Below are 13732 nucleotides of genomic sequence, written 5' to 3'. Positions count from 1 at the left end.
TTTTAATCTTCAAGGTTGCAGCAAGTCTCCCCATCTGTAACTGCTTGGTACCCAGATGGAAGCCAACAGAAGTTCTCTCAGCTATCATCCCAACAACAGGATGCCTTTGACAGATTGGTCTCTAAAAACAGAAGTGATAGAAACAGTAGAAGGGACACTAAAAGCAGGATGACAACTTCAAAAGGATAGAAAGACCACATTCAGATGATCTCCTGGTGTGGGTGGGAGATGCAGAATCTGAAGGGTGGATTACAACTTGAGATAAATGGTGATAGAATGCCACAGTCTGGATTTGAAGGGGGATAATTCTTTTATTCAAATGTGACTGCAACAAATGAGGCTGTGGATACAGTAATGAGCTTGTTACTAAGCTTCAGTTCTGCTACCTGTAAAATGGGGATAGTCTTGCCCACGTCACAGATCTCTGCCAATATTTGAAAGTGTGAAGTATTCATAAAGGTGTCTTTCTCAGTGTTAATGGGTTTATTTTTCCTTCTTTCTTCCTCTTTTCTCTTCCCTTGCTTGCTCCTTCATTCCATTTGTCCCTTTCTTCTTCCCTCCCTCTCTCCTTTCCCTCCTTTCCTCCTCCCCTCCTTCCCTCTCTTCCTTCCTTCCTTCCTTCTATCCCTCAGTCACTTTTTTCTCTTCTTCCTTCTTTCCTTCCTCCTTCTTTCCTTTCTTATTTATTCCTATTCTATTCTTTGTGAGACTATTTTTTTCACAGAAATCCCCATCAGACAGTTCTATATCTCCTATCATAGAATAGAACAGGAAAGTCCTTGTTGAGTGGCACCCTTCATTAGAGGTTTTGTTTTAATCAAAGTGAGGAGGGTTGTTGGGCAATATTTGTGATAGAACATGGTGGCTATCTCAACCTCAAGATTATTGACTTTTCAGAGGCGTAAGAAAGTGGTATCCAGTTTGGGGCATTCTGAATAGCATGTACAGCTTCTGCATCTGTGAAGAGGGATTTAATGTCACATGCAGATTCTGAGCATCACAACCATGAATGAGCATAAGGAGTTCACTTAGTTCTGATTGTAGTAGTAGAGAAAATGCCACACAGATTCCACTTTGTAACTGACATCTCCTAGATGAAAAGGCTTTGGCTTAGAGTCAAGGCATGTTGGGTTGGGGAGCCACTTAGGGCCAGTCAAATAAGGTCTTTTATTTTTAACAAGCAGAATTTAGGGAGAAGAGTTCAAATTCATATGATTGAGTATGCTATCTGTTACTTCCATGTATGTCATCTAGTCTATAAGGGAAAAACCCAAAATCAACACACACACACACACACACACACACACACACACACACCACAAAATGTAATGATAGGATTTGTCTAGAAATCTGAGTTCTAATTTACCCTGAAAGCTTAGAATCTTTTTTTTCCCAATAATATTTCGGTTTGATGTGTTCTTATTATTTTATAAAGTAATGACATAAATATTTGACTAGTTACTAGTTTCACCTTGTATTTTAGAATGTGTTTTGATAAGGACTAATTTTTAAGTTTAATTTATATTTTAGTGTTTTAATAATTTATATGTGTATATAATTAATTTTGGCCATTTTCACCTCCCATTACCCTCTTTCATTTCCTTGCCAGCCATTCTGAACTCCTTATTCTTCCCAACAAGTCCTAATTCCATGTCTTTTGTTGTTTTATTTTGTGACACACTGAATTTTGTTAGTGTTACTTTCATGACCATTAGTATGGGGTTATTTACTGAAGCACAGACAAGAAGCCAGTGGCTATTCCACTGAAGGAATAACTCCCTCTTTCTTGGCATCCATTAATTGCCAGTAGTTCATCAAGGAGAAGTGAGACTTCATGAGCCCCTCCTGCTAAAGGGTAGTTTAAAAAGAATACCACTGATACCTAAAAAACAGAAGTACATGATACCATCAAAAAATGATTTCCAGTTTAGAGTATATACAAATAAATACTTGTATACACATAGTTACTAATATATACTTGTGTATATGGATAATTATATCAATTATTAGTTATAGGGTAGGTAAAGGTTAGTGATATAAATGGGCTTATCACACACATGGCCATTAAGTTTAATCTCCAGTATAAGTAGGTGAATGAACACATAAAGAAAACAATCATTTTTAAACATCAGAATATAAATAATGCCCACACATTTCAAGTGGTTGGTGTCTCTCTTAAGTCTTATAAGCTTACCCTCCATTACCTATCCCCACTCTTACCCATCCTGTCAAATCATATTAGAAGGAATCAGAAGATCTATCCTGTTGAAGTTTTTTTAATAGCCATTTGTTGACTACATCCCCAGGATTCCCTGTGAAGTTCCCTTTGTCCTTGTATTTTTTGTTGTAGTAAGATATAAAGACTTGATTGGATTCAAATTTGAAATATTGATCAAGACTACGTCATGAGTAGCACACTGTAGAAATGGAATATCTCCATTTTTAGTAGATGCTTAATGCCTAGTGGCCTCTTTTATGATGTTATCAGCCATATCATTTCTTGTTTATATTCAAGGGTTTTTAAAATGATGAAATTCTATTTTATAATTTATTCTTCATGTTTTACCTGGAATAATTTTATAGTGAAAATTTTTATTAAGTATTTGGTACTCATTGATAACATCTTAAGGGAAAGAAAAAAAAACTCGACCTATTCTTTTTCTTTAACATTTTTGTCATTGTTTTTAAGCAGAATTGGAATTTATTAAGACATATTTAGTGAATATTTTGGCATAAATGTTAAGAGAAGAGGTGATGGGTGAGAAAAGAAGAAAGGAAGGAAGGAAGAAAGAGAGAAAGAGAGAGAGAAAGAGAGAGAGAAGGGCGAAGGAGGGAGCGAGAAATAAAGACACGCTACAGAGTATATTTGTGGACTTCTCTGAGACTGTTACGTCCTTTGTCATTTTACACAGCAGGCTGGTTTCTTGACATATGTCAGTGTAGCTGATTGAGGTTTTCCCCCTTGTGTCATCCTAAATGGTTTAAACAGTGAATATCTTTCTGCTCAGGTTTCTTATCTATTCCTTGGATTGCTTGCTCTTTGGCTAGTGATAGCCCCTGTCAGTTGGGTTTTTTGTCATTTGAACATGCCCAGTAGGATTTTCTTGTTTCCTTATTTGAAATACGTGTACAGCTTACCTGGATCATTTTCAATGAGTTCTATTTCCTTTCAGTAAGAAATGATGCTTGAAGACTAGGAGAAAGCTGTCTCCAAAATGCTTCCACATTTGCACAAGTACCTGGTACCCAAGGCTGTTATAAAGGGGAAATTTTCTTAAGCGGTGTAGGCTCTGAAAGACAGCTCACACTCCAACACTCATGGATATAGAGGTCACACTAAATGGAGTCAGTGTTATAAAGAGAGAGAGAGCAACATCACGTTGGAAAGACGAACTGGTTGAGGGACAGGAACGAATTGGAAGAACGTAGATGCAATCAAAATACATAATATACATATACACAATTCTCAATGAAACTTTTAAAAGCTTGACATGATGAATCATGCTTGTAATACAAACAGTGGGAAGCAGAAAGAGGCAGATCCTTTAGACACACTGACCAGCAAGTCTAATTTAATCTATGAGTTCTAGACCAGTGAGAGAAGCTTTCTCAGAAAACAGAGAGGTTAGCATTTGAGGACTGATGCCTAAAGTTGACCTTTGGCCTCCTCACACAAATGCACACATATGCACATATACAAGTACATTCACATGAAAACTTACACACTCATATACACAGAAAAAGCACTTTGAAAATGGTATATGGAAATCATGACTGGGTACAGAGGATGCCCATAATCAACACAGTGATGACTGTTTCCGTGCCTTTTTATAAGTCATGTAAAGCACACTTCTCTAAATGAAACACAGTGTGGTGCATTCCAATAGTTTGACTCATAATCTAAGTGTCAGGATTTCTACTTAGATTTATCAACACATCATGCTGAGAATCTGGATTTTGAGGAAGATCTCATGGTTACTCATTTGCTTCATCCCTAATATGCAAAGTCTTGAAACAGTGACAACCTTCCACCACCACTTGGGATTTCTTCTCTGATTATCAGGCTATGGTGATCCAGTGTATAGACTGTTTTATCTGCTAGCTCTTCAATGTTCTTATCTCACAGAAGCTGGACTTTCTTGTATTGATTACATTTATACTAATGCCTGTATAATAATTTTTGTTACATAGTTATTGCTCCAAAAAGAGTCTGCCAAAGATAAGTTAATGAATTAATAAGAAAGCACTGTCTCTGGCAGGGACAACTTGGTTCACAGCAGTGTTTTTGGTGAAGAAACACAAGCCTATCTGTCTTGATATCACTTTTGCTTTTTACACTAATGAGAGGACATCAAAAGACATGACATTTTAGGCTCCCTGATCTTAGAAATGTTTCCAGAGGACACATATGTTATGTTGTGTTGTGTTGTGTTATGCTCTGTTATGTTGTTATGGGTAATATTCATGTGCTTCACCATCTGTATCTGTTAGTCTTCTGATAGCCATGAAAAGAAAACCAACAGAAGAAACCTGGGGGAAAACGTTTTCTGACTCAAGGTTCCTGGAAGTCTGGTAGTCTGTCATGGCAAGAAAGGCATGATGGAATGGCTGGAGTTTGCAGCTGCCACTTCTTACATCTTGGTGGATCAGGAAGCAGAAATGCTAAACCACAACCAGGGCCATTATGAGACCCTTGTCAACCTGTGTTTATCATCTCAGCCTCATGTCCACAAAGCACTATAACTTCCCAAGACAGCACTATCAGCTAGAAACAAATATTTAAACATATGAGCCTGTAAGAGATAGTTTACATTCAAATTAGAATGTCATCTAAATCATAACATTTTCAGGAAAAAAAAATTAAAGGACACTTACAGGCAAGTACTCATATGAATATATATATATATGTATATATATATATGTATATATATATATACATATATATATATATATATATATATATATATACATCACATGTATGTATAGTATCTATGTGAAGAGATATTTGATTTTATTTATGAACCTATGGAAGAAATTGTATTACAACTATTTTCAGAAGCAAAACTCTCAAAAATGTTTAAGAAACATATGTACTTGTGTTTTTAAGGAAAATATTAATATGAATCTGTGTTTCTTATCTAAGTATTAAAAATACCATAATGATTTATATTTAAACATATTTTAAAAATTACCTCTTTCTCCTCTCTTTTCTCCCTTGAGCCCCCTTCATTCCCTGCTATTCTCAAATTGATAGCCTCTTTTTCTTTGATTATTATTACACACACATGCACACAGACACACACACACACATATATATAAAACCATATTTATACACATATATGGATATATATATATATCTCCATACATATATGCACAAGTACATAAATAAAAGCTGCACATTTGTCTTAGTTGTTCTTGTGTACATGGTTTCAGGGCTGACCATTCTTCTTTAGATAACCCAACAAAAAGTACTCATCCTTGGGACAGACCAATTCTTCTCATAACAGTTGATAATTGTCTACAGTTCTTTGTCTAAGGGTAGGACTCTGAGAAAAGTTTCCTCTTTCATATTAGCAGGTATGGGTATTATCATTGTTCAGCCCTTGTGTATAGAGCCATTTTTAGAAAAGACTGTTTCATTACAGAGTTACTGGTATCCTGGCTCTTACAAAATTTTCATCCTATCTTTTGTGATGTTTCCTGAGCCATAGATGGAGGATCATTATGTAGATGTATGTATCCATTAGGGCTGAGTTCTGCATAATGTGTTGATCTTTGCATTGTATCCAGTTATGGTTTTCTGGTCTCCATTTGCTGTAAAGAGGGACTTTTTACAAGACCCACGAAGCTGGCTAGGTTTCAAGTAGAAGCATGGGTTCTCTCTTTATTCATATGCATACTCATATCTTATATTACTCAAAATCATTGATATATTGTTGGGAATGCTTTTCTTTCCTTTTATTTTTGAGATTATAATATTATTACATAATTTTCTCCTCCCTTTAAGCCATCCACTATAACCCTCCTTGTTCTCTTTTAAATTTAGAGCCTCATTTTTTTAAAAAAAATGTGGTCACATATATAATTGTATAGATACACACATATATTTTCTTAAGTACAATCAGCTCCATCTGAATAATGTTACTTACATGTATGCTTTCAGGAATGACCACTTGGTATAGTAACCAATTGGTGTGCCATTCCCTGGGGAGGACTGTTTCTCCCACTCTCAATATTTTTCTAGTTGCTGTGGATTTTGTATAGAGTTGAGGCCTCTGGGGCTTCTCTCCATCCACTTTTCCATGTCTGTTGCTGTCATTATTTATCCTGTGTTTAGGCAGCCATGTTGCTGAGACTTTATAGGTATAGCTTCTCACATTATAAGGAGACACAATCTCACAGCCAGCTCCCCGATTCTCTGCCTCTTATGTTTCCTACACCTCTTCTGCTATCTTCTCTGAGTCTTAGAAATAGGAGTTGCTTTGTATATGTATCCATTAGGACTGGTCCCCACAACTCTGCATTTTGATTGGATGTGATTTTCTGTACTGATCTATGTCTGTTGCACAGAGAAGTTTCCTGAAAGTGAGGTGACATCCACTCTTATGTGTGGGTATAAGGACAGACATTTGCAGTGTGTTGATAAGGAAGTGATTTGAGATTATAATATTATTACATAATTTTCCCCTCCCTTTAAGCTATCCACTATAACCCTCTAAGACCCATCACTTCACTATGCTTGGGTAGTTGGCTAGGTTTCCAGTACCAGATATTATTTCCCTCTTGTTGAGGGAGTCTTAAGTACAATTAGACAGCTGTTGGTTACTGCCAAGGTACATGTACCACTACTACACTCTTAGAATTATGCTATGCTGATCATTGTTGTCCTTTTATTTTTTTTGCAAAGGATACATGTGTGGTGTTCATAGGTATCTATTTGCATATTTGCAAGTTTGTACATATGTGGTGTGTGTGTGTGTGTGTGTGTGTGTGTGTGTGTGTGTGTGTGTTTTCAAGGTTGACTTCAGATGTTTTCCAATATCTCTTCATCTTGTATACTAAGGCAGGGTTTCTCTGAACCCAGAACTCACTACCTTGGCTAGTCCATCTGGCCATGATGTTCAGACATTCCTCCTTTCCACCTCCTGTGCTTTGGCATGTCAAGCAGGCCACCATGCCTCCTGGCATTTCCGTGTGCTCTGAGGAATTCAAGATCAGGTTCTCAGACTTGAAAAACATGTCTATTTACCTACAACACCATCATCCCAGCCCCTAACATCCTTGTTATTCTTAGGTTATTGTTGTTGTTGTTGCTTTTTCCATAAAACTGCCTTAAATCTTTTTCAGAGATATAGACATTGGGTAGCAAATGAGCAATTTTGAGTAACAACAACAACAACAATAACCAGGATCTTTTCAGGAGACCATTATAGTCCTGGTGGAAAGAAAAAAAATCCACTTTTATACTGAAATATGTAAAGGTCATGCCATGTTTTCGCCAATAGAGACATTTTTCCTCAATCCACTGTTTTTCTGTAATGTGTATATTCTTTTAGATGGAACATGTCAAATAATTCTGTTTTCCTTTCAAGGTTGTTTGAATATTTTTCTAAATTTAGAAGCTCTAAAATTATATATTTTAACTCTAATTCTATCTTAGCAGACAATATCATTTCATTCAATTAAAAATAAGATTACATTAGAGAAAAATCTTCAGATTGAATAATTTAAGTTTTTACAGTGGAATAGAGTATGCCCTTTGAGCTCCTATCATTTATTCTTTATGGCTCTTTCTGTGCCTTTGTCATGATGCATTTTCACATCTCTTTATTTGCAGACCTTGATTTTTCAGTAATTGTAATTTGCTTTCAAGCTTCAATTGCTTAAAACTTTTGAACAAAACGATACCACAATTTAGAGAGCTCGCATAGAATAATGATTCTAAAGTATTCCAAGACACTTAGGTTTATCTTAGGTTTATTTAGAAAGTAGTTCTTCAAAGTTTCACAGGTTTTTAAATTGGAGCAATTTTAAGGAACAATGAAGGAACGTGTATGTGTGTGTGTGTATGTGTATGTGCATGTACACTCTTAACTGTATATATTCAAAATGTATATATTTTCTCATTTTAAATATATTTTATTAATTCTTTGAGATTTCAAGCATGCATGCATTGTATTTTATACATCTTCAAACCTCCAATCCTCACACAGACTCCCCCCAGATCCTCTACCCTGCCAAATACCCTCCAATCCTTAGGTACTTTTTCTTTTTAAAAATGACTCACTGAGTCCAATTTGTGCTGCCCATGTACAAATGAATGCAGTTGTATCATCAACCAGAGCCTGGCTGGTCTATTAGGAGCCACACCTTACAGAAAACTGACTATTCTTCTCCATCTCTACTGAGAACTGTCAATTCTCAGTAGCTTATCATCTGGATGTGGAGCTCATGAGCCCTTCCCTTCCCATTCTAGAGTATTGGCTGGCTTGATCTTGTGAAGGTCTTATGCAGGCAACTAAGGCGGATATGAGTCCATGTGCTCAGAGGTCCTCTTATGTCCAGAAGACGCTGTCTAGCACCAGTCCTCCCAGACCTCTGGCTTTTACAGTCTTTCTGTCACCATTGCTGAACACTCAGAGAACAAGTTTTCTAAACTTTGGTCAGCTGTGTGTTTCTTTTTAAATTAATATTCACCACACAATGTCTATCAGTCTCATTTGAAGAACACCTAATTATGTAGTTCTATAACCAAGTTCCAAATATTCTTCTGCCTCACACATATTTTTATCAATGTATTAACATTATTTGTACCACAGAACTATTTCATAAAATCTTATATTTATATTACAACAAAATTAATATGTATTCCTAGTGTTGAGGTTCTATAAATTTTAAGATAGTATTCACACCATTGATGGTTTTATTTTTTAATTTTTTCATTAATTACATTTGTTCTTTGATAATTTCATACCTGATATATTCTAATTACTCAAGCCTTCAGCCTCGCTTATCTCCCTCCCATCCCATCAATCCTTCCTTTTTGCTGCAAATCCCTTTTCCAAATTTCTCTATTTTTCTTTTGTGATCCACTAGGCTTAACCAGGGAAGGAAACTATCTTTGAAAACTTTCTTTTTAAAAAAAATTTCTTATTTGAACAAAGAAATAGACTAATGTTGGAATTAACTTTCTATGTAGTTATCCTTTGTTTACAATTTTTCTATTTTAATGTAGATAGCATGTTAGCAGAAGTTTTATCCCCTTTCAAAGGATCACATGAAAATATAGAATCAAAATTTAAATTTCATTTGTTCTAGGTGAAAGGTCGCACTTTTCAGGTGAAAAGGAACTTCTAAATTCAGTATGGGATCTGCACTTCTAGGCATGCAAATCCACCCATGGTAATGGGTGCAGGCAGAAGAGACTAGAGATATCTCAACACATTTAGCACATAACCATATCTGGTGTGCTCTGCTTTACTTATCTATTTCCAACCCATTGAGTGGTACTTCTTTTAGATACAATGAGGGATGACAAGGAAATCTGAGGGCATGGAGATGGAAAGGAAATGGGATAGTGCTATCAGTCAGCCAAAAGTAAAAAGGTACCTCACAGCTTAGAGAGTGTGGTTTATCTGTAAGAGTGATGAAGATCAACTTGTACTTACTTAGGAAGCAAGTCATCAATCAGTGGCTAAAGAGGACCACAAGGGTCACTCATATTTGGAGGAGAATGGTGAAGAGAAAGTGAATTGCATCAGTAAATAGAAAGACACAGCTATAGTTGTCCTGAGACCAGCATGGGTACCCATATAAACTTTTGCATTTCCCTTCAATTCTTCCCAAAGGGATGCTGTATTGATTGGCTTTTCTTTTGTTGTTGTCGTTAGCTTCATAAGAAAACTTTTTATTGATTCTGTGTGAATTTCACATCATGCACCCCTGTTCCTTTGTATTTGCCCTCTACCTCTGCAAGGTCTCCACAAAAATAAAATAGAATTAAAAAAAAATCTTGTCCTAGAAACTATAGTGTGTTACAGTGTGTCACATAATATACACTTTTGTCACATCTTTCATGGCAAATATTCATTGGTCTGGTTCAAGGCACCTGGCTTCTATTATACTATCAATACTGGATCCTCACCAGGACTTCTTTCGTATATCCTGTTGTTGCCTTATGTCATGGAAGTCCTGCAGCTTTAGATCTGCAGGACTAGCCTTTTACCCACTTCAGATCACAGATGGGCTCTTATTGGGGTGGACCCCTGGATCTGGGCCTGTTAAGTAGCTGAGTTGGTCAGTTCACCAGGTCTCTGATGAGAGGCAGGGCCAGATCTACATTCTCATGATTTAAGAGTCAACCCACCCATGTGTTGCAGGTGGCAAGGAGTAAGGTGGAAGGGGAGGGCAACACCCTCTTGCCCCTGCACTCATGCACTTGGGTCCACTTCACTTGCTCCTATGCAAACAGTGTCGGCTCAAGTCAAGGTACAGGAACTACTATCGTGAGTGCTGCAGCTGGTGAAGGGCAGAGCCAACTCCCCTGTTCTCATGACCTTGGTGCCAGCTCACCCACCTGCTGAAAGTGGTGTGAGGTGAGAGTGGGAAGATATCTCTCTCTCTCTCTCTCTCTCTCTCTCTCTCTCTCTCTCCCTCTCCCTCTCCCTCTCCCTCTCCCTCTCCCTCTCCCTCTCCCTCTCCCTCTCCCTCTCCCTCTCCCTCTCCCTCTCCCTCTCCCTCTCCCTCTCCCTCTCCCTCTCCCTCTCCCTCTCCCTCTCCCTCTCCCTCTCCCTCTCCCTCTCCCTCTCCCTCTCCCTCTCCCTCTCCCTCTCCCTCTCCCTCTCCCTTACCCGTGCCATTTCAAGCAGTTTATGGGTGAGGCCAGTTCTTCTGAACTCATACTCTTTGGGCTGGCTCACTTACTTTCCCACCATAAGGGTCTCCTCTATTATGCTTCCAAGGCAAGGGTTGGGGCCAGCTCAGCACAACTCAGGCAGTGATCCAAACTAGGGCATCTTCATGGCCTTTCTTGGTAACATGGTCCTGGGACATCAACACAGACCTAGGCTGCCATAGGATTACAGAGTCAGACATGGCCCTTGGAAGCAGCATGAGCCCACATGTACCAATGGCCTCAGGGGGTACCACAGGTCTCTCAGATCAGCATGTTTTCTCAGCGGCAGCAAGACCCCATACATCCAGATGGTTTCCAGTGGCAGCCCAGATCATGGACATCCACTTGGACTTTGGTGGTAAACTGGGCCACAGACATCAACACAAACCCCAGCTGCAGCAGGACCATGAACCAGATATAGCCATTGGCAGCAGCCTGGGCAACCTTAGCATGGCCTTCTCATATCTGCCCGTTCCCCACCATTGTCAAGTGTTTGGTTCCATGTTTCTCCACAGTGTACAAACCTCTCTTAGCTTTGCTTTCTCTTTCATCTGTCCACCAAGTACTCCATCTTTCCCATATCTCCATCACACATTCACTCATTGTAGTGGCACCTGCAGCAGACACTTGGGTGTCTTTCATTCAGCCTCCATTGGCTGTCATAGCCCTAGCTTCATTTATTGTTGATTGGCTTATTGTTGCAACAAGTACTGGGTAAAATAACTTACAAGGAAGAACAACTTAGTTTAGTTCCATTTCAAAAGTGTTAGTCCATAGTTAGCTCCATTGCTTTGGCTTTAGGTACAGTAGAATATGATGGGATGGGATGGTAGTTGTACGTGGCATAGGAGGCTGATCACTTTGCTATGGCTAAAAATGGGTGTCAGGAAGGAAAAATAAGGAAGAAGATACATTTTTAAAGAAACATCCCTACATGCCCTGTTATCTGCTTTCTCCACCTAGGCCACTTCCTAATAACCCATTTATCTATAGGTTTATCAATGGAATAATCTTCTGATGTATTTTGCACATTCAGGACCCAACTATTACTCAATAATCCTGCCATAAGAGTCCAAGATTTCAACACATGAACCCAGAAACATGTCATGTCCAGCATGTTATAATTGCCCATCATCAGCATCCTGAAGGTATCCTAGTTAGACCGTCCTTCAATTATTCAGCTTCTGTTGAATCCACTACTTCCCATAAAGATGCAGGATGAGGCAATCATGGCTGAAAAGGGGATGGGGAGTTACAAGATATGGCTGGACATTTGCTAACTATATAACCGTAGGTAAATTCTTGACTTCTTCTTAATTCCACTCTCTTTTCATCTTCAAGTAAAGCTAGATACCTCTGTGGAGGACAAGGAGACATTGTAAACGACAAATGGAAGGCAGTAAGCTAGGCATCCGGCATTACATTGCTCTCTACTTTAATATTTATGTTACTACTACCAAGTTTGGATTCACTTTAGGGTTAAAGTGTTTAGATAACTTGCATGAGGTCATTTAGGAGACAAATCAGCAATTGAAAACTTTCTTTGTCCACCCCAGATACAGTTTGATCCAAGCCGCCTCAATAAAAGTGGTGGCCTTTTCATGCTGGAAAGAGTGACACCATCTAAGAGCATCCTGGCCACCTCAGGGAAGGAGATAACCCATTCCAGAGGACTGTATGCAGGACTCCAGCAATGTGTAGCTTTCCAGCTGCCTTCTGAAGTCTTTCTAAAGCAGAGCAGTAGGGCAAAATATTGGTTGAAAATCACAGCAGGCAGAGTGTCAACCGTTTTCTTTGGAGCTTCAGAAGCCTCACATTCTCCATTTAGGTTCTAATTCATTATTAAAAGCAAATAAGTGTGTTGACCATTCTGAGCATACTTTCTCAAGCAGCAAATGAATATGGGTTATCCATCCTCCTTACACGATGCCACGCAGACACCAGACCTGTTTCTTGTTTAAGTTATGTTAGCTCACTTACAGCTGCTCTCCAGCCTCCCCTACAGTGGGGCAGATGTTCCAGTACTCAACAGCAGCTTTGAGAAGCAAGAGGGAGGACAGATTGTGCATGTGTTCAGTCTACTCAGGTACCACACTGCCTCCATCTGCAAAAGAGTGGTTTGGAAAGGATTTTCAATAGGTTTTATAAAGACCCGGAAAAGCCAGGATAAAGCACTTAAAGTTTTTTTTTTTCTCCCACCTTAAGTCAATTAAATGAACCATGATAAGATAGGTCTTTTATCTTATTTTATTAAAAGTTAATTAAAATATAATTACATAACTTCCTCCTCCCCTGTTCTTTCTCCAACTCTGCCCATGATCCCTCTCTTTTCAAATTGATGGCATTATTGTTTTACACACACACACACACACACACACACACACACACACACTACATACATATGCGCTCAAATACACACATAGAGATATGCATAATATACTTTGCTGAGTCCATTTAGTGTGATTTGTGTATATATGATTTCAGAGCTGACCACTTTGTACTGGATAACCAATTAGTTGGAATATCCCTATGAGAGGCTAATTATCATCTCTCAGAACTCATTAATGCCTGTAGTTAGTTCTTTTTCTAGAGGTAAGACCCCATGAGATTTCTTCCTTCCTAGTTAGCATGTCTATTGGCATTATCATTGTGAGCTCCTATTTAGGCACTTTAGATATCTATTATTGAGATATCATGGGTACAGCATCCCTGACACTTCTAACACAAAACTTCTCACAGCAGACTTCCTGATCCTCTGGCTCTTAGAATCTTTTCTACTCTTTTCTTAGTGTTCCTTGAGCTTTAGAGGTAGGAAATGTATCCATTGGGGCTGGGCTT

The sequence above is a fragment of the Arvicanthis niloticus genome, chromosome 13 (assembly GCF_011762505.2).
Source record: "Arvicanthis niloticus isolate mArvNil1 chromosome 13, mArvNil1.pat.X, whole genome shotgun sequence".
In the NCBI taxonomy this organism is placed as follows: Eukaryota; Metazoa; Chordata; class Mammalia; order Rodentia; family Muridae; genus Arvicanthis; species Arvicanthis niloticus.
The sequence above is the reverse complement of the archived record's forward strand: the minus strand, read 5'-3'. Positions refer to the sequence as shown.